Source organism: Phaseolus vulgaris, chromosome 8 (genome assembly GCF_051622355.1).
Source record: "Phaseolus vulgaris cultivar YP4 chromosome 8, ASM5162235v1, whole genome shotgun sequence".
Classification (NCBI taxonomy): Eukaryota; Viridiplantae; Streptophyta; class Magnoliopsida; order Fabales; family Fabaceae; genus Phaseolus; species Phaseolus vulgaris.
This window is the reverse complement of record NC_143505.1, coordinates 36,377,856-36,398,504: the sequence shown is the minus strand read 5'-3', so window position 1 is coordinate 36,398,504 and position 20,649 is coordinate 36,377,856.

Genomic DNA, 20,649 nt, shown 5'->3' with positions numbered 1-20,649 from the left:
TTTGGTGAACGTGATGTCCACGTCGGGCGAGTGATCCTCGAAAACTTCCACCGACATCACCGACCTTGCGTACTTCTTGCGCTGCAATGCAGTACAACCTCCTCCCGAGAATCCACCAGCTATGGTGTGGATCTCACCGTGAATGGGCACCTCGTGCTGCTGTCCTTCGTTGCCCGCCGGTTGGGAACCTGTTGATTGGCCCGCTTGCTTTTCCAGCAACTAATCTTTCAGGAATCCAGACTTGACTAACTCGGCGAGTTGGTATCCCAAAGCCAAACACGAGTTGATGGAGTGGCCAAAGCTCTTGTGGAACTCACACCACGCGTCCGGTTTTGGACCCAAAACCTTTTTTGTTGTCTTCTCAGGCACCTTAAGCCTGGCAACAATATTCTGGATGGCGATCAGATCAGCCAACCCCATCACGAACTCATACCTTGGTGGGCGATTAGTCTCTCTGGGCCGCCCCGACCCCTTCCCCTTATTCTTCTTAGGGTCATAAGGATGACGCATCCTTTGGTCCCTCTTCCCCGCCGCTGCCTCCATTACCCTCTGTGGCTGGACCCTCGTCTGGGCGCGCGACTTAGCTGGGGCCACGTTTCCCCTTTTCTCGGAGAATTCGCTTTCAGCGGCGATGTGAGCCACGGCACGTCGCCGGATTTCAGCAAACGTGGCGGGGTGACTCCTGATAAGCGACTCACTAAAGGGTCTGGGCAACACACCCTTCTTGAAGGCATGGACAAACATTTCCTCGTCTTTACCTGGCAAGCGGACTATCTGAGCTCCGAATCTGTTCAGGAAATCCTTCGGGGACTCCCCTTGGTACTGCCTCACGTCGAACAGGTCGTAAGACACCAATGGTGGTGCCTTGTTCACTATATACTGCTCAACAAACATCTTGGAAAACTGTTGAAATGTGGTAATGTGGCCAGTAGGTAAACTGACGAACCAGTCCAACGTTGTTCCACTAAGAGTGCTCATGAACACCTTACAATAGACCGCGTCCGACCCCCACGAGAGCATCATCTTGGTGTGAAATGCCGTGACATGAGCCTCAGGATCCTCCACACCGGTGAAAGACGCCTTCACCGCCACCGTATTGGCCGGGACCACCGAGTCCATGATCTCTTGAGAAAATGGCATGGGAAAGCTGCGCGGTGGGGATGGGGGTGCAAATCTGTCCCCGACCGCACGCTCCCCCCGCTCTTGAAGAGCTTTACGCAGCTCTTCGTTGACCCTGTTGAGCTCCTCATTCCTAGCTTGTGAGGCCACCAGCGTCTCGTGCATCCTCTCCTGTTCAGAATGTGATGCAACCACGTTCTCCTGCAGCGTCCTCATCATGTCCATGACCTGCGTCATAGACACAACATCCTCATCTGTTGACGGCACGACTGAACTAGACCATGTTGTCCTCATCCTTTCCCAGCAAACTTAGCAACTCAAAGAAACTCCAAATGAACGGTGAGAACTTCGAAAACCGACTGCGACAGCAAGCGGTTGGACAGAAAACACCAAAACTTCAGCAAACTCGAATTGCGGTTGGGAATCACCTTTTATACGGCCCCACGGTGGGCCCCAGATGTTCTTGCCGGTTGACCTAGCGCAAGAGTGTTGCCTCGTCACGACCTTCCTCACCAGCTTCACGCCACGTGCCCTTCAAGTCCACACCACAAATAGCCTCTCTGGGAACCTGAAAAATACAAGGTGGCGCCTCTGCGGCTGGTGGCGCTCCGACGCTCAAGTCAATGACACGAACACCCAAAACTCATAGAAAAATATACTCTGTAGAACCGTACTAAAGTGCACACAACCCTAGCAATGAGCCGTAATGAAAACGTACCTCTGCAAATTTTATTAAGTTTACCTTTATAGCTAGGTTTTTTCTCTCTCCAGGCAGTTACGCTTTGGACGCATGGCTCGCATCCAACCCTGCACCTGTCCCCATCTGGGCTGGGGATGCAGGTAGTACTCAACCCTACACGTGTCATCATCTGAGCTAGGGTAACTCGAGCGTCATTTCTATATTACATCCAACCCTACACGTGTCATCATCTGAGTTGGGGCAACAGGTAGCATCCAACCTTACACGTGTCGTCATCTGGGCTGGGGTAAGTTGAGCGTTATTTCTATGTAATAACCAGTCGCGTGGCTAAGTCTCCTTCTCAAGGAGTAATTTAGCGCGTAATATGCTCTGGAACACAACCTGACAAGGCGAGTATCAGATGCAGCAAGGTGCACCATCTCTGTGATATCGCTTGTCGCAAGTGGCACCTTCCTTATTGCTACGCCATGCGTGTTCTAGCTGAGGAAACCTTGCCACCAACGAATGTCCACTCTGGGAATCCTGTCGCTGATGGGCAAGCTGTTCCCTTCAACCCACATGACCTTCACGCCCTATGCTGGCGCAACAATCATCTTGCTGAACTTATACGCTTGAACTTACTCTTCTGATCCTCCAGCACCTTCAACTAAGCTCACTCGGAGATTCAGCGATGTGCTCCTTGTGGCGTTGTCAGGCCACCCGATCTTCCATTACGTACTACGTCGATCACGCAGAAATCCGGCGACAACCGATCATGTTCGCTATAGAACGCCAGTTCCATGAATCGGCGAATATGCTCACTTCTGAACTATTCATCTTCCTCTTGTCCACGTGTTCTGCTGAGCACGCCCCACATAGTCACGTGCTAGACACGTCATCATACTCGTTGACCTGGTCGGTACACTTACAAACAAGAAAAGACCTCTAGCTAAATTTGTAATTTATACACTGTTGGAACTCAGAATAGGGGAACGAATATTTTGACAATTTTGGAGAGTGTTTCTCTGTTAGGGTTTTTGCCTGCATCTTACGATCTTATCAAGAATCCACCAATTCTTGTGGCGATCATCCTTAGGCTTATCAAACTTTTTTTGTGGCGCCTTCCTTTATCCAGGTTTCTATTGTTACTGTTTTGAATTTATTCTGTTCCGTAACCCTAAATTCCCAATTTTACTGTCATTTCTATTTGGATTCATATCAGCGCCCTCTGTCTCAACAGAGCCTTATTCTAGTGCGACTCCTTTCCAGAAGAGGCAGATACAAAAGGGGGTATTCAACCTGAGGTCAACTGGCAGCCCAGTCAACCGACGAGAACATTTGACGCCCACTGTGGGGCCCAGTCAACCCACGGATATGAGGAATACGAGGCAAGTGCCATTGGGACAAGAAGGAGGTGAGGCTCCCACATTGCTGCAGCTTATGGAGACCATCAGGAATCTTCAAGAAGCCAACGAGCAATCCAGACAGGAGCATGAGAGATTACGAAAGGAGTTACGCAAAACCAATGAGAATTTGCGTAGAGATCGACGTATCCCGAGAGAACGAGAGTCAAATCCGCCAGAGAGAGACTGCCTCGAGCCTTTCGCGTGGGCTATAATGGATGAGCTAGTGCCCGCGCACTATGTGGCACCCAAGATTACTTTCACAGGGGTAGAAGACCCTGGAAGTCAGCTCACTGCGTTCAATGACCAGATGATTATCTCGGGTGGTTCAGATGCGGTGCAAGATGTTCATGGGCACGTTCACGAGCACGGAAATACAGTGGTTCAGTGGACTCTCGGATGGCCATATTACCTCTTTTGCACAGTTCGCCAAATTGTTCCGAGACCAGTTCTATGCCAATCAGGTCAAGCCCCCAGTCTTATATGATCTCTTCAATGTATGCTAAAGGGAAAGGGAGACACTGAAAAAGATTATCTGAACTGATTTTGGGCTATCACTGTGAAACTCCGAACTCATTATGAGAATGTCATGGTGTCTGCCTTTGAGCAAGGGGTCGCTCTAGGATCGTTCTACGATTCCCTAATAAGAAGCCCTTTAGAATCTTTCTCCGAAATTAGACGAAGAGTGATCACACACATTAATGTTGAAGAGGCAGTAGTAACTACGAACAACGGTTCCCATTCTCAGTTGGCTAAGCCGAAGGAAGTCAGCAAGGCTTCTCGACCTATGAGGGTCAATGAGACCTCGGCAGGGAAGAAGGCAGAAGCCAGACATCACCCTTACAGGAAAGGGGAATTCAAGGAAAGAGGCAAAGAGGAGGAAACCTGTCCTAAGTTCTGCATATCATACAAAGAACTGATAGTTATACCTGCAGTGGCTGGAAGGTTTAGATTCCCCCAAAAGGCTGACAGTTCCCAGAACAACCATTGGGTTCCACTAGTGATCCTGCCGGTTGACCAGAACGCAAGAGTCTTGCCACGTCAAAGGTATCTTCCTCTGGATCGGCTTTGCACCACGCTAGCTTCCGTCCTTCACACCTCGATTCACCTTAAGAACCTGCAAAAGACAGAGTGGCGCCGCTGCGGCTGATCGCGCTCCGACGCTCAAGTCAGTGACGGAACCACCAAAACTCTAAGAGAGAAAAGCTAGAAACTCAAGGAACCGTGCAAAAACTCTCTCAGCGTACTCAAGTGTTCTCAAAGCGTAAAGAAGTGTTCTAAACGCGCGTACCTCAGAAGTTCGTTAGAATCCCTTATATACCTGTGCACTTTCTCTCTCCTGACAGTTACACCTTTGGACACGTGGCTCGCATCCAGCTGTACACGTGTCACCATCTGGAACGTCCTCTGCTTGAGCGTCACTTCTTACTCTTCAGGCTGTTCCACTAAGTTACCCATGCAAGGAGTAACTCGGTGTATAGCTGCCTTGGAGCGCGATCTCTTCTGTGTGGCGAGTACGGGGTGTCACCATGCACACCTTCTCTGTGGTCTCGCCTGCCGCTATCACGATCTGCCTTACTTGCTCATCGTGTATGTTCTGGTAAGCTGTTCCCTGGCCTCAACCTCTGGCTAGGGAACGATCATCTGATAACTTCATCCTTTGTACTTGTGCCCTTTGGAAGCCTCGGACAAGCCTTCCTGATCTTTCGACGATGTCCTCCTCCCGGTGATCTCTGATCACTTGGTCGCCTAAACTCGCATGCGGCGACTACAACACAAGCCTGGTGACCTCCGGTTTAGATATGCTAAAGATCGGAGCACGCCAACTTAACGATTGGCGACTACACAAACTTCCCGATTTCCTTCCCTTCTGTCAGCCAGGTGTTCCATTCAACACGCCTATATTATCGCTTGCTGCTACGTCATCACTCCCGACTATCTGGTCGGTACAACTAGTAACCAACCACAGATTACAATACACACAATCAGAAAGAGGTCTTAAGCGAAGATTTGTCCAGCGAAAAGACTAAGAGGTCACATCACCGTCGATCTACGTAGCGCTGGCACGGAATTCCAAACGTCCGTACCCTCTGCTTTTCTGACGCTCCACCAAACCCCTTTTTCCAATCGCTCGACACGTGGCTCCATCAACGGTCATCTTCAGCTGTCGTTTGCGCTTCCGAAAACGTTCGAAAAACCCTTAAACCCCTTGCACTTCCACTGTTCCATCATCTTTCTGCATTCTCGAACGCTCTAAGTTTTTCCCTGCGAACCCACGAAGCTTCTCAACTCTCTCAATCTCCAACTCTCTTCAACGCTCATCCGATCATCAAAAGGTACCCCTTTTACTTCTTCTGTTGATATTTGCTGCATTTTAACTGATTCGCATCATCCATTATCTATCTGAAGCATACGTTGTGGGCTGTTTTTTCCTTTTCTCCTTCTCTCGTAGCTTAGGGCTTCGTTCTTCGTCACGTTCATCCCAGCGAACTCTTGTTCGTTCGCTCTGCCTTCTTCGTTCTCAATCGAGTCGTTCTGTTGGCTTTGTTTCATCCCTTTAATTTTCCTTTGCAGTTCCTGCGATGGCTCATACAAAATCCACCGCGAACCCTCCTTCTTCGTCGCGAAACCCTCCACCCCAAGCGCGTAGGGTTGCTCCTGGGGCAAATCCTCCGCCAGCGCGTAATCCACCACGAGCCTCTGATGCTCCTTCTAACAAGGCTGAGAGGCCTGCAGCTTCTCACGCCAACCTCGCTCAGGCAACCCCTCCATTCGCCGGAGGGGTTTCGCCCCACTCTTGTTAAAAGAAACTTCTTCAATAAACACGGAGTTGGGCGTGCTCCGACTAAGGAAAGGAGACCAGTCCGACCTTTCCTTCCACAAGGAACATGACAGCAAGGTGGCCGTGCTGCCCTGCTTCCCGGACGAGCCGATCTGTGCGGACGACAAAGGGAACAACGGCGAGTCGTTCTGCTTCCTCTACGCCACCTTCTTCAAGAAAGTGAAGCTCAGACTTCCCTTTACTCGCTTCGAGAGAGAGCTGCTAACCGAGCTCGATATCCCCCCCGCCCAACTTCATCCCAACAGCTGGGCGTTCGTAAGGGCGTTCCAAATCATTTGCGCACACCTGGGGCTGCCGGCTTCAGTAGATGTCTTCCTTTTCCTGTTCGAGGCTAAGAATCCTGGAGACCGCCTCTGGATTAGCTTAATCGGGATTGCTGGGAGGTCAATCCTCTCGATCTTCCAGCAATCTTACAAAGACTGGAAAGGGAAGTTCATCAAGGTGCGCCCAAACGAGCAAGATCTCTCACTGCTCGACGGTTTCCCCTTGTACTGGGTACACAAGGGGAACAAAGACTCCAAGGAATTCTTCAAGAGGCCAAGGAGTCCCGACAACATGGGCGAGCTAGACAAAGATCTCTGCCTTTTCTGGAAGAGCGTAGCAGCTGCCAACATCACTTTCCCTACCGCCTCAATCATCTCCTTCAAGTTCTCCGAGGGCCAACTTGAAGCTCACATAGGTTAGCCCTTTCCCCAACACCAAGACTCTTGTTTTGTGTTGGAACTAACTTAGCGTTCTTACCATTCCATCCTTTGGCGTTCTGCTTGTTTTGCATTGGTCTTGATTTTGAATCCATGTGCCACTTGTTTGCGTTACTCCTGTGTGCATATACTGATATATTTTGCTTTTGCTTTTGCGCTTACTCATCTATTTTCTACCCTGTGCAGACTTCATGTTGGGCAAAGGCAAACTAGCTGAACTGAGGGTTGTACCGTCCCGTATTCGGGCGTTGACTAAGTCAAAGTCAAAGTCAATGGCTGTGGAGTCAAAGTCAACGCAAGGCGTCGCCTAGGTGGTGAGACGCCAAGAGGAAGCGTCGCCAAGGCAAGGCGTCGCCTAGGTAAAGGCGTCGCCCAACCAGGGCGTCGCCAGATCAAACAGTGCTAAAGCAAGGCAATCACGGTGTGGTTCCCCGATACCCATGGGTAGGAAAGACCATGGAGGGAGTGACGCCGTGGGGAGGCCTCAGGTCCCGATAACCCGGGGCAGTGATAAAGAGAAATAAAAGGTGGCTTCAAGGCCATAGTAATAGTACCAGTGTAGGGCAGCCTGACTCGTGAAGTGCTCCTGCCGCCCCAGAGACGCCTGTGGGACAGATACGACTCAAGAGGAAGGTCACGCCCAGGGGCACCGAGTGCAGGGTACGAGAGGAAGGCAGATACGCTCTCAAAGTAAGTGACTAGATACTTGGGGGCATGAGTTGGCACCCAAAAAGTCACCCCTAGCGCAGTAGCACTCCCAAGAAGGAGGACTCACACGCAGAAACGCCCCCAGATGGGGTCATGGTGTCGTGAGGCCCTCCATGTGTACGACAGCCATGCCAGAATAGAAACACCCCTTAGTCAGGTGCCAGGTAATTAAAAGTCATTCAATACGGTTTCCCTTTCGAGCATTCAGGTACTATAATGGCTCCCGAGCGTTTCAACGTCTTAAATGCGCTACATTTTCTAATTAAACGCTTTAATGAGTGTGTTACGTTTGTGATTAAAAGCGCTTTAAGGCGCTTTAAATGCTTGGGTAGTTTAAATAGCGCAGAGAATGTTGGAAAAGGGGTTCGAACTTTCTGCAAATTTACCAGAGCTCTCTAGTTGCTTGCTCGTGCTTCATTAGTTACGAACAAGGGACTGGGGAATATCTTTGCCTGAGAGAGAGAACACAGATCCACGGTACACAGTTATTTCTTACCACCTTCAGAGTACCATATGCGGTGCTCAGAGACGGAGGTGAACAGTTTTGGTGTTTCTTGCTGGCTGACTTGAGCGTCGGAGTGCAAACGGCCGCTAGGGCGCCTCTTTGTCCTCTTTTTTGCAGGAATCCACAGGCAATCAGTGGGAAGGAGTCCCTAGTTGACGGTTGAGGTCGCGCACGAAGACGTCCCGGTCAACCGGACGGAACAAGGGCGATCGCCCGATCTCACAAGTTGGCGACAAGTTCCCAAACCGTGCCCAACTCGGTGGTGGAGATCGCTGTTGCTCAGGGCAGAACTCCACCCCAAGGTCCAACTCTGATCCTGCCGGCAACTTGAACGTGGGTGAATCGCTTCGTAACACTTTCTGCCCTGTCTTCGCGACTGCGTCTCCTGAAGAATCACCTTCTGAACTCTCTCTCTGATGTCTTCAAAATGTGACCTGCAAAATACACAGACGGCGCCTCTAGCGGCCGTTTGCACTCCGACGATCAAGTTAGTTCAACAGAACCACCAGAAACTGGACACTTAGTAAAAATGTGTGTGTGAGAAAAACTTGCACTCTGTTTTTCCTCTTTTTTCTCACTCTCACTCTGATTCTGCCTTTTATCTCTCTTTCCCTGCTTCTGGGCATAACAGAATTCTGTTATGCTTTTCTGGCATGTGTCAGAACCCTGTCATGCTTTTCAGAGAAAGCGTACCTTCAAAATCAGCAATGGGGAGCGTGAGAGTCTGCGCATGTTTGCACTTGGCTGCGCCTGTCTGTACCTTTAGCGGTACGGAGTGCTCTTTTGTCTGGACCGCACCCCTCTCAGATGGTGACACGTGGAGGCCTGCAACTCACATCTAACCACACACGTGTCACTTACTGGAAGGGCTCTAGCGCCTCTCTTTGTCCGCCTAGGCTACGCCCTTGCGGAGTAACTTAGGATGCTTCTCTTATCTGGGTAAATTGCACACTCTTAAGAGTGGTCGTCGGGTGTGGCTGGTCTAGGCGCACTCACCGAACGTTACTCTCTGCGTAGGCGACTTACCCTTCTGGATGACACGCACGTAATGGGTTGAGGGAATCACCAATCACTGACTGGCTTACTAGTTCCCTCAGGCCACTCTCGTGCATAATTCCTTGAGGTGTGCTCATGCGAGGTCCAGGCGTAACGCTCTCGCTGGGAACCTTAGTCCCAGTTTAACTGCGTGTAACACGAGACCCCGATGACAATACACCCGATGACTGATCAGTGTTTATTCGCTACTCGCGCTCTGCCTCCAGGCGCGAGTCTGGGAACTGATCTGCTGGTGGTCACTTGGCTACTGACCACCGATCACCATTCTGGGTGATCTATCCCCCGACCTCTCTGCCGCCTGATCTGTTGGTGGTAACTTGGTTACTGACCACCGATCACCTCTCTTGGCGATCGTCCCCCTACCTCTCTGCCACCTGGTCCACGTGTCACCCTGCGAGTGGTCCACGTGGTTCTCTGATGCTGACGTCATCGACTACCGATGACCGATCGGATCACAAGCCCCCCAGTCTCGAGTCGAGAACTCGTTCTCAGCGAAGAGACTAAGTGGTCGTGCCTTCAGTCCACGTGGCAAGTGGGGCCGCCTCACGTGCCACCTCACGTGCTGCTTCTTTAACGTTTGGACTCCCTCTCTTAATCTCGCGACACGTGGCGCCATCGACGGCCAGCGTTGTGCGTCGCTAGCGCTTCTCTCATTCAAATTGGCGCGCCCTTCCACTGTTCCTTCATCTTCTTCATTTGACTCCCAGACTCTCTGCGAACCTTTCTTCTGCGCACCCATCTTTCTTCAAATTCTCTGTGATCCTAAACTCTTACAATCATTCAAAGGTATGGTTTTTCTTTTCCCTGGCCCCTTTTTGGCCATCTTTACCGATTGCATTTATCATTCTAGTTATCATGCATCCATCTTCCCTGTTTTTCTTCTTCTCAACCCGCGCTAGGGTTTTTCTCATGTTTCCGCTTTGACTTCTGCCTCCCCTTCTTTCTCCTTTACCTGGGCATTTCTTCCTCATTCCCTCTCTCTGTTTTTCACCGAACCATCCATCACTCTCTCCCTTTCTATTTCTGACCCTTCGTTTTCCTCCATTGCAGCTATCTCTCGATGGCTCGCTTGAAGCAGACCGCTCGTGTCATTGCCTCTTCTTCTGGTGCACAGCCCTCCGCGAGTGCACCAGCTTCGCCACCGCCCGTTGTCACCTCATTCCATGACAACGCCAAGGTCTATGATTGGGCCCCTCTGGCGTTGCTATCTGAAACGCCCATCTTGATACCTGAGGACCATCTTAACTCACTTCTGAGCCACGACCCGGACGAACCCTTGTGTTCCATAGACAGGGAAAACGACTTCCACATCCGAGTCCGCATCCCTCCCCGAGGGATGCCCATTTGCGCTGACGACAGGGCCACCAATGGGGTGCCCTTCGTTTTTGTTTACTCCGCGATCTTCAAAAGGTTGAAGCTGCGACTCCCCTTCACCTTCTTCGAGAAAGAGCTGATGATGGAGTTGAACGTCGCGCCCTGCCAACTCCACCCCAACGCCTGGGCCTTCATCCGGGCGTTTCAAATCCTGTGCAACCACTTTGGGCACAACGCCTCGGTGGAGGTGTTCCTTTACTTCTTTGAGGCGAAGAAACCAGGGGATAGGTTTTGGGTCAGCCTGAACGGGGTTGCTGGACGGGTGCTTCTGGGCCTGTACCAGCAGTCCTTCAAAGACTGGAAGGGCAGATTTTATATGATATCCGCCACCCCACAAAGCCGTCATCTGCTCGAGGGGTACCCCCTCTACTGGGTCCCCCAGGTTCAATTTAAAAAACCCAAGGACCTCGAGACCATGGCCCCCTACGAGCGCGAGCTGTGTGGGCTGCTCCTGGGGGCTAAGTATGATTCCGCTCGCCTCATCAAGGATGAGTTTGATGTGGTTTCCCTGAAGAAATATATAGGTAGTTCTTTCTCTGCCGCCCCTTAGGACATTTATACCTCCTCATGCATGCTCTTATACTTTTCACCTTGCTTGCGTCTCTTAGCTGTCTAATTTTCCTCTTTCTTGTCTATGCAGATTTAATGTCAGGGAAAGATAGGAGGTTGGCGGTGTTGGAGCTCGCTAAACGCTGAGCGGCCAAAGGGACTGGCTCTTCCTCTTCCACCACTGAGCCAATTGAAGCCCCTCCACTCTCGGTCGCGCCAGCTGAAGGCCCCGAGCAAGGGAAGAAAAGGAAAAGACTGGTGAAGGCTTCTTCGCTGGTACCTGCTGCTGCTGCTGCCTCAGTGGAAGAGGAAAGCTCAGGCTCCCCCCTCATTCACCGCCAGAGGAAGAAAACAGTGGTTGAGGGGGTCTCGTCTCTCCAGCCTGGAGGGATCGAGGTGGTGGAGGTAGAGGAAGGTTCACCACCTCCCTCTCCCTCTACTCGACCTGCCCCAGAGCCCGCATGCCCACCTTCTCCTAGCCAAAAATCGCCCCCAATCTCTCAACCGCCAACTTCCCCCCCAGCAGGCCAATCACCTGGTCCATCCGCTCACCCTGCTGGGGGTGTTTCTGCTCAAAACGAGTGTGCCCCGCCTCCAATAACAATCTCCACCGCCAATGCTGAACATGGTGGGTCTGGCTCGCGCCCAAGCAACACTGGAGCCAACCATGAGAACTTCAGCAGAGTTATCTCCATGGTGCGACAGCACATCAGCAACGGGGAGCTCGTCGACTGGAGCGGGGAGGAGATAGATGCACACCTTGCCAAGCAGGTGGTGCTCTCGCTGGAGTTCTCCACCCAGCATTGCAAGCAGAAAGCCCTGGAAAAAAGGGTGAAGGAACTCGAGCACGACAATGAGTCGCTGCACAGCGACCTTGAAGCCGCTCAGGGGTCTGTTGAGCTGATGCGAGGCATGGTGGAGAAGGCCAGGAGGGAGTACTTGCTGCAGGTCCAGGAGACCATCAAGATGGAGATCTTGATGGGGCAGACTGTTGGTCCTCTGGACTGCAAGGTGGCAGAGCTACAGGCTGAGAATTCTTCCTTGCGCGAACGGAGTCAGATGGTGGAGGAGTTACAGGCTGAGAACGCCTCCCTATGCCAACAGGATTCTCAGCGAGTGGAGATGCTCAAGGCCGCCAAAGAGGCAACTGCTGCTACCGAGAAGAAGCTTGAGGAGGCAGTGGGCAAGCTGTCTGAGGCTGCCTCCTCCCTTGCTGCCCTTACCACGCAGAGGGATGCTGCAGAGGCTTCGAGGCGAAGTCTGGAGGCGGAGAAAGAGGACTTGATGAACGTGGGCGCCGATTCCCTCATTGATGGATTCGAGCTGGCGCTCGAGCAAGTCCGCTGCGTCCTCCCAGAACTGGACCTTGCGCAATTCAGCATTCATCACTCGGTGGTAGATGGAAAACTTAGGCCTCCTACTCCCTGAATCTCTTCCTTTTTGTAAATTTGACTTCTTCTGTACAAAGTTTCATTCTGTAACCTTATGTTTCTGCACCATTCAACTCTTTGTAACTGACAATTGTATGAACATCTCTGGTCATATACCTTGGTTTCAATTACTCAATTTCTCTTTGTATTTTCTTTGGACTTCACTTATCTTTATGTGCGCGACTAACTGTTAGCTAGTTTAGGTTCAGCGCGATCTTGGGCTTTACCTTTCCTTTCGCACACGACTAAGTGTTAACCAGCTTAGGCTTAGCGCGATCTGCTTCTCTTACTCTTTGCGCACGACTAAGTGTTAACCAACTCAGGCTTAGCGCGATCTGCTTGATCACGACTGGCTATTCCCTTAGCTTGGTGTTTAACAGTCCTCGTGCGCTGCTTTGTACTACTAGCCAATTACCGACAACTCATCAGTGATCGCTCTTTAGTCCTTACTTAGCTTTCTCTGTCGCTCTAGCGCTAAGTGCATAAAGGACCTTGACATCGATCGCTCAAAGTGAGGCCTCGTCTTGGGAAAAGGAAGTGTTTCTCGCTAACCCCTTTCCCTTTCCCCGAGGTCATCACCCTTTGGCGGGTTGAGTCGCTCACTCCCTGTCTCACTCCTGGGGTGAGAAAGGTTTTCTGATTGAGAGTCTTACTGGGCCAATATTGGTGCATGCCAAGTGGGTAAGGACGTTTTGTCAAAACCTTTCCTTTCCCTCTCTTGGTCTTACTAGCACCCCTGGCTTTTCGAACCTTTCTGCTTGCGCTCACACCTGGGGTGAGGAAGACTTAGATCGGTGCCAGTACTTGCGCCTAGGGCAAGTAGGGCCTAACCAATCACCTGCACTTGCACCTGGGGCAAGGAGGATTTTAACTTTAATACTTGAGCACACTTTATATGCTGGAAATTTTCCTTTAATTGGGTGGCCTCGTTAAAAACCCTCTTTAGGGAAAAGAGTGCCCCCTTGTCTGTTCAACTGTTTCCACCACAAACAAAGCATGTGCCTTTTAGCGTGAGAACGCCATTACTGTACAATTTTAACTGAAATAAAATTTTAAATGGGTGGCGTTCCACGTTCTGGGGATTGCTCCTCCTTCCAAAGTCTCTAGGCGATAGGCTCCGTTCTCTAATGTCTCCACCACTCTGTACGGGCCTGTCCACTTCGGGGATAACTTATTCTGCATGTCATTCTGATGCGCCTTTCTCATCACCAGATCACCTTCCTGGAAGCGCCTGGGCCTCACTTTAGAGTTGTGCCTCCGCTCTACTCTTCTCTTCACGGCTTCAGCACTGACTCTGGCCTCCTCTCGCACTTCGTCTAGCAGATCCAGATTCACCTTACGCTCTTCATTGGACTCTTCAGCAACGAAGTTCAAGAATCTGGGGGAGCTCTCCTGTATCTCTACAGGAATCATGGCGTCTGTCCCATAGACAAGGCTGAAGGGTGTCTCATGGGTGCTGGACTGTGGGGTGGTGTGATAAGACCACACAATTCTGGGGACCTCCTCTGCCCAGCCTCCTTTGGCCTTGTCTAGCCTTCGCTTCAGCCCCCTGAGCAGCACTCGATTTGCTGACTCCACCTGCCCATTTGTTTGTGGGTGCTCCACTGAAGCGAAAACCTGTTGTATCTTTAGCTCTTCACACATCTTCCTCAACTGATGACTAGTGAACTGGGTGCCATTGTCGGAAACCAGCCTCTTGGGTATTCCGAAGCGGCAGACAATGTTCTTCCAGACGAAGTGTTCGACTTTCTGTGCGGTGATGTGTGCAACTGGCTCTGCCTCCACCCACTTAGTGAAATATTCGATGGCCACAATGAGGAACTTCATCTGCCTTGTCGTCAGGGGAAAAGGTCCTAGGATGTCAATCCCCCATGTATGGAATGGCCACGGGCTATGGATGGACCTCAACTCCTCAGGGGGTGCCTTGTGCCAATCTGCATGCAGCTGACATTGTTTGCATCGCTGTGCAAACCATATGCAATCTTCCTTCAGCTTTGGCCAGTAGTACCCCGCGCGGAGTACTCTACTTGCCAAAGCGCGACCACCTACATGGCTTCCGCACACCCCCTCGTGCAGCTCAGACATGAGTCTGGTGCATTGCTCGCCGTGTACACAGATCTGCACAGAGTGAGAAAATCCAAATCTAAATAGGCTTCCATCTATGAGAGTAAACTTACTTGAACCCCTCTTTATTCTTTTTGCCTCTGCCAGATCGAGCGGGAGTACACCATCTTCTAAGTATAGCCGGTATGGCGTCATCCAGGTGTGGGGTTCCTTCTCCGCGTGGACCTCCATCGACTCACCGATCTTTGAGGGTCGCGATCTCACCCTCGGCGCTCTCAGCGTCTCTTGAGTCAACGACCGATGACCGATCGTTAGACGCTCCATTGACTTGTATACATGAAGCACCTGGTTGTCTGACACAAACGCGCGCGGCACCTTCAGGGTCTCCTGAATGACAGTCCTCTGCTTCCCCCCTTTGCCTGAGCTGGCCAGCTTGGCAAGCAGGTCTGCTCGGGCGTTCTGCTCTCTTGGTACATACACTAACTCAAATTCGGCGAAAGACGTCTTCAGGAGCTGCACATACTCCAGGTAGGCTGCCATCTGGGGGTCCTTTGCTTGGAACTCCCCGGTAACCTGCCCGGTGACCAGTAACGAATCACTCTTGGCCAGCAGATTTCTTGCTCCCATTTCCCTTGCTAGCAACATTCCCGCGATCAGGGCCTCGTACTCCGCCTGATTGTTGCTAGCTTTGAAGGCGAAACGGAGGGACTGCTCGATCAGTACTCCGTTTGGCCCTTCCAGGATGACCCCAACGCCGCTTCCCTGCTGATTAGAGGAGCCATCCACCGATAACACCCATCGGAAACCTAGCCCTTCTGCAGGTGTCGCGATGGATGATAGCTCGACTACGAAGTCCGTGAACACCTGCCCCTTGATCGGTCCTCGGGGCTCGTACTGAATATCGAATTCCGACAATTCTACTGCCCACTTGACCATCCTTCCTGCCACATCAGGTTTCTTCAATACATTCTGGATAGGCAGATCAGTCATCACCACCACTGTGAAGCTGTGGAAATAATGCCTGAGTCTTCTGGCTGAGAATACCACCGCTAGAGCAGCCTTCTCGAGGGCCTGGTACCTGGTTTCAGGGCCTTGCAGCACCTTACTTACGAAGTAAACAGGCCTCTTGGCCTGGTCCTGCTCTTGCACCAGGACTGAACTGACTGCCCTCTCCGTAACAGCAAAGTATAGACGGAGAGGGATGCCTACCTGGGGCTTTCGCAAGACTGGTGGGCTTGCCAGATATCCCTTCAACTTAATGAAGGCCTCCTCGCACTCCTGCGTCCAGAGAAATCTGCTGTTGCGCTTGAGACACTGGAAGTATGGGTGACTTTTCTCCCCACCGGCAGACATAAACCGGGACAGGGCTGCCAAGCGACCGGTGAGCTGCTGCACCTCCTTCACCGTCGTTGGGCTCCTCATCGCCACAATCGCCGCACACTTCTCCGGGTTAGCTTCGATTCCTCGCTCTGTCAAGAGGAAACCCAAGAACTTCCCAGCCTCCACACCGAATATGCATTTCTCAGGGTTGAGCTTCAACCTATACTTGGCAATGGTGGTGAATAGCTCTTCCAGATCAGCTGCATGATGCTTCTTCTCTTGGGACGTGACCACCATGTCATCTACATAGGCGTGTACGTTCCTTCCCAGCATGGGCGAGAGCACCCTATCCATGAGCCGCTGGTAAGTAGCCCCCGCATTCTTCAACCCAAATGGCATGACCTTGTAGCAGTAGCAAGACCGTTCCGTCATAAACGCGGTCTTGCATTCGTCCATTGGGTGCATCCTGATCTGATTATACCCTGAGAAAGCGTCCAAGAAGCTGAGTAGCTTTCCCCCCGAGGCGCTATCGACTAAAGCATCTATACTGGGTAAGGGGTAAGAATCCTTGGGGCACGCCTTATTGAGGTCAGTGAAGTCCACGCACATTCTCCACTTGCCGCTTGCCTTCCGCACCAGTACCACATTCGCTAGCCACTCGGGGTACTGGATTTCTCTGATATGCCCTGCGACAAGGAGCTTCTGCGCTTCGTCGTGGATCACCTTCCTCTTCTCCTCGTTGAATTTCCTTCTTCTCTACCGCACCGGTCGAACCATGGGGTCCATTGATAGACGATGGCAGAGGAAATTGGGGTCGATTCCTGGCATGTCGGATGATGACCATGCAAAGGCATTCATGTGCTTCTCAATCACACCCATGATCAGCCTTCGCTCTTCTTCAATGAGGGATCCCCCCAACTTGAATTTTCTTCCCCTGATGTCCACCTCGACCCATCCTTCAGCTGGGTGGGGCCTCTTCTCACTGGCAATGACCGCTCTCGCGATCCCTGACTCGCGAGGAGTGATCGTGCCTTCCTCCTCTTCCTCGACTTGGGCCACCTGGGAGCCCCTCACCGCAGCGTTCTCCATCCTCTGAGCGCCTTGTGTCTCCCTGACCGCCAATCGCTCTTTGCGCACGCCTGGTGGTGGTTTTGTGGTGACATGGCACACACTTCTTTTTTGCTTCAAACTGTTCTCGTAACAGCGTCTTGCCTCAGCCTGATCCGACTTGATGGTTATCACGGCCCCTTCCATCGACGGCAGCTTCAACTTCATATGCCTTGTCGATGGTATTGCGCCCAGTCTATTGAGCGTTGGCCTCCCCAACAGGACATTGTACGCAGAAGGGGCGTTCACCACCAGGTACTTTATCCTTTCCGTGCGGGCTGCCGTTCCGTCAGTGAACGTTGTCCTCAGCTCGATGTATCCCCGCACTTCTACCTGATCCCCTGCAAAACCGTAGAGACAACCAGTATACGGTCTCAACTGATCAGGGGACAACTGTAGCTTGTTGAATGTTGGCCAGAACATGACGTCCGCCGAGCTTCCTTGATCCACGAGTACTCTATGCACTCGTCTTCCTGCTGTGATGAGAGAAATGACCACAGGGTCGTTGTCGTGTGGGACAACGTCTCGTAGGTCAGCTTTCCTGAAGACAATGTCCACCTCAGGGTAATGACTCTCATTCACTGCATCTACCGCCATCACAGATCGAGTGTATCTCCTTCTTTGTGAAGCTGTGCATCCCCCACCAGAGAAGCCTCCAGCGATCGTCTGCACTTCCCCATGCACAGGGACTTCATGCTGTTGCTCTCCAGTATGGGATCCTGACGCGCGATCACCCTGTGGCTCCCGCAGGTAATCTGCTAGAAAACCAGACTTCACCAACTCTGCCAGTTGGTGTCCCAGCGCCAAACAGGAATGAAGTGTATGTTCAAAGGCCTGATGAAACTCACACCATTCATTCTTCTTCCTTCCGAGTACCTTGTCTGTCTTCTCTGGTACTCGTAGTCTTGCTGCTACGGCAGGAAGGGCGATGAGATCCGCCAACCCCACCATGAAGTTGTATCTCGGGGGTGCGTTATTCTCCCTTGCCCGCCCCTTACTCTGGTCTTTGCCTGGTGCATAGGGACGAGGTTTTTCCCGCACCTTCTTCCCCTCTTTGGCCTCATGCACCCTTGCTTGCTGTGGTTTTCCTTGCCCTCCACGCGGTCTGGGTGGTGCAGCACTTCCCCTCTTCTCAGAAACCTCTGTTTCTGCCACTATGTGCGCCACCGCACGCCGTCGGATCTCTGCAAAGGTGCTGGGATGGCTCCTGATGAGAGACTCACTGAAAGGGCCAGGCAGCACTCCCTTCTTAAACGCGTGCACAAGCATATCTTCATCTTTGCTGGGTAGTCTAACCACTTGTGCTCCAAAACGGTTGAGGTAGTCTTTCAGCGACTCCCCCTGGTATTGGCGCACGTCGAACAGGTCGTAGGACACCACTGCAGGTGCCTTGTTGACGATGTATTGTTCAATGAAGAGCTTCGAGAACTGAGAGAACGACGTGATATGCCCTTCCGGTAAACTCACGAACCACTCCATGGCGATTCCGCTCAGTGTGCTCATGAACATCTTGCAGTATACAGCGTCTGAGCCCCCAGACAACATCATCTGGGTGTGGAATGCCGTCAGATGTGCCTCCGGGTCTTCTACCCCTTTGAACGACGCTTTTACCCCCACCAGGTTGGGAGGCACCATGGTTCCCATAATCTCAGGGGAGAATGGCATGGGAAATGCCCTTGGAGGTGAAGGCTGCCTAGACACCCTTTCGTCGACAACGTGCTCCCTCTGCGCCTGCAGCGTTCTTCTCAACTCTTCGTTGACACGATTTAGTTCGTCGTTCCTGCTTTGCGACGCAGCCAACTTCGTCTGCATCCTTTCTTGTTCGACTTTCGACGCCGCAACGTTATCCTGCAGCGTGCGCACCATTTCCAGGACCTGCGCCATTGTCACAGCTCCTTCATCAGCGGATGGCGCAGGTGATGGTTGTCTGTTTCTAGGCATCTTCTCTATCAGAGAAACTGATAAAACTCTGGTGAGCTTTAAAACTGTGGTATATATGGGACAACGATTCACTCGGTGGGCACCAAATGATCCTGCCGGCAACTTGAACGTGGGTGAATCGCTTCGTAACACTTTCTGCCCTGTCTTCGCGACTGCGTCTCCTGAAGAATCACCTTCTGAACTCTCTCTCTCTGATGTCTTCAAAATGTGACCTGCAAAATACACAGACGGCGCCTCTAGCGGCCGTTTGCACTCCGACGATCAAGTTAGTTCAACAGAACCACCAGAAACTGGACACTTAGTAAAAATGTGTGTGTGAGAAAAACTTGCACTCTGTTTTTCCTCTTTTTTCTCACTCTCACTCTGATTCTGCCTTTTATCTCTCTTTCCCTGCTTCTGGGCATAACAGAATTCTGTTATGCTTTTCTGGCATGTGTCAGAACCCTGTCATGCTTTTTAGAGAAAGCGTACCTTCAGAATCAGCAATGGGGAGCGTGAGAGTCTGCGCATGTCTGCGCTTGGCTGCGCCTGTCTGTACCTTTAGCGGTACGGAGTGCTCTTTTGTCTGGACTGCACCCCTCTCAGATGGTGACACGTGGAGGCCTGCAACTCACATCTAACCACACACGTGTCACTTACTGGAAGGGCTCTAGCGCCTCTCTTTGTCCGCCTAAGCTACGCCCTTGCGGAGTAACTTAGGATGCTTCTCTTATCTGGGTAAATTGCACACTCTTAAGAGTGGTCGTCGGGTGTGGCTGGTCTAGGCGCACTCACCGAACGTTACTCTCTGCGTAGGCGACTTACCCTTCTGGATGACACGCACGTAATGGGTTGAGGGAATCACCAATCACTGACTGGCTTACTAGTTCCCTCAGGCCACTCTCGTGCATAATTCCTTGAGGTGTGCTCATGCGAGGTCCAGGCGTAACGCTCTCGCTGGGAACCTTAGTCCCAGTTTAACTGCGTGTAACACGAGACCCCGATGACAATACACCCGATGACTGATCAGTGTTTATTCGCTACTCGCGCTCTGCCTCCAGGCGCGAGTCTGGGAACTGATCTGCTAGTGGTCACTTGGCTACTGACCACCGATCACCATTCTGGGTGATCTATCCCCCGACCTCTCTGCCGCCTGATCTGTTGGTGGTAACTTGGTTACGGACCACCGATCACCTCTCTTGGCGATCGTCCCCCTACCTCTCTGCCACCTGGTCCACGTGTCACCCTGCGAGTGGTCCACGTGGTTCTCTGATGCTGACGTCATCGACTACCGATGACCGATCGGATCAAACTCCTTCGGAGACACTACCCCCCCCCCCCCCCCAAAGAAAAAAACTTGTCTTGAGGAAGCCAAAGAGGAAAACTCCTCAAGTGGTATAGGAAGAAGAGGATGACGAGGCGACTGAGGACGGCCTCGTCACCAAAAGAACAAGGGTGGCACCCTCTTCACCACCTGCTCTCCCAACACCAACACCGCCCTCTCCTCCAGCTCCAACACCGCCAGTCCAAGCAACACCCTTGGCTGTCGCGCCCCCCGTGGTTGAAGGCAGCGAGCCTAATTTCATTGAGAATCCTCCAAGCGCCTCCACGCCATTTGTATCTGCTGGAGAGCGTCCTCCTTCAACCACCTCTATTGCTGGGGCCGCACCAGGTGGAGATGAGGGTGCTCACAACTCTCCTATCCTGATAACAGAGTCTCCGACTTCACCACCACGCCAAGAAGCCCCCCTCGCCCTACAAACTGAAGAGGGTGGTGGTGAAAGTCTGCACCAAGCTCTTTCAGCACCTCCACCGGCAACAGCCTCAAGTCGCTCCTCTTCTGTCGACGAGGCCTTGAGGCCCTTCACGGCC